Genomic DNA, 937 nt, shown 5'->3' on the forward strand with positions numbered 1-937 from the left:
ACGAATGTTAGCGTTATTTTTATTCCGTTTTGTGAAAAATCGTTTTTCTATCATATCTTTTGTTGTTGTCATTATTTTTGAATACCACTTTAGCACAATGTTAGCACAAATTAGCACAACCTAGCACAACCTTAAAAATTTTAAAAATCGCAAAATGGGGGGCTGGCTTAAAATATGGTTTTTTTTTAATTTTTTAACGTATTTATCGTATTTTGATATTAATATTCGAGCACAATGTAGCACAAACCTAGCAACAATTCAGCACAATTCTCAAAATAAGTGAATTCAAAAAGTGGGGGGCTAACTTAGTATAGGCGGTTGGCACGGGTACGCAATGGCGGACCAATCACGGGCCGTTCGCGGTTGGCGCATCTTTCTTTATAGGTCTTTACACGCTTGTTTTTGACAATAGTAGAAAAAGTGTCAAACAAAAGTTGCTTGGTTTCGAGGGGCACATAATGTGATGTCAATAATTGTTTTTTTAGTGGAGGCGCTAAAAAGATATGAAGATTACCTCCACTTTTTTAAATGGAATTATGTAATTTTTTTTAGATAACGTAATTCCTCTAATTATTTTGCATATAAAAGTATTAAGGTAGAGATACCAAAAAATCAATAGTTTTCGAGATATTTTACACTTTATTTTTATACATATTGACACAAAACGTTAAATAACTCGTAAACTGTTGACTTTTTGATTATCGTACCTTAATACTTTTGTAAACAGAATAATGAGATAAATCAAATGGTGTAAAGAAAACACATAGTTGCGTATTTAAAAAATTATCCATTTTGTATACATATTTTTTTTAAAGCAACTATGTGTTTTCTTTACACCATTTGATTTATCTCATTATTCTGTTCACAAAAGTATTAAGGTACGATAATCAAAAAGTCAACAGTTTACGAGTTATTTAACATTTTGTGTCAATATGTA

The sequence above is a fragment of the Cyphomyrmex costatus genome, unplaced genomic scaffold (genome assembly GCF_001594065.2).
Source record: "Cyphomyrmex costatus isolate MS0001 unplaced genomic scaffold, Ccosl1.0 scaffold67, whole genome shotgun sequence".
Taxonomy (NCBI): domain Eukaryota; kingdom Metazoa; phylum Arthropoda; class Insecta; order Hymenoptera; family Formicidae; genus Cyphomyrmex; species Cyphomyrmex costatus.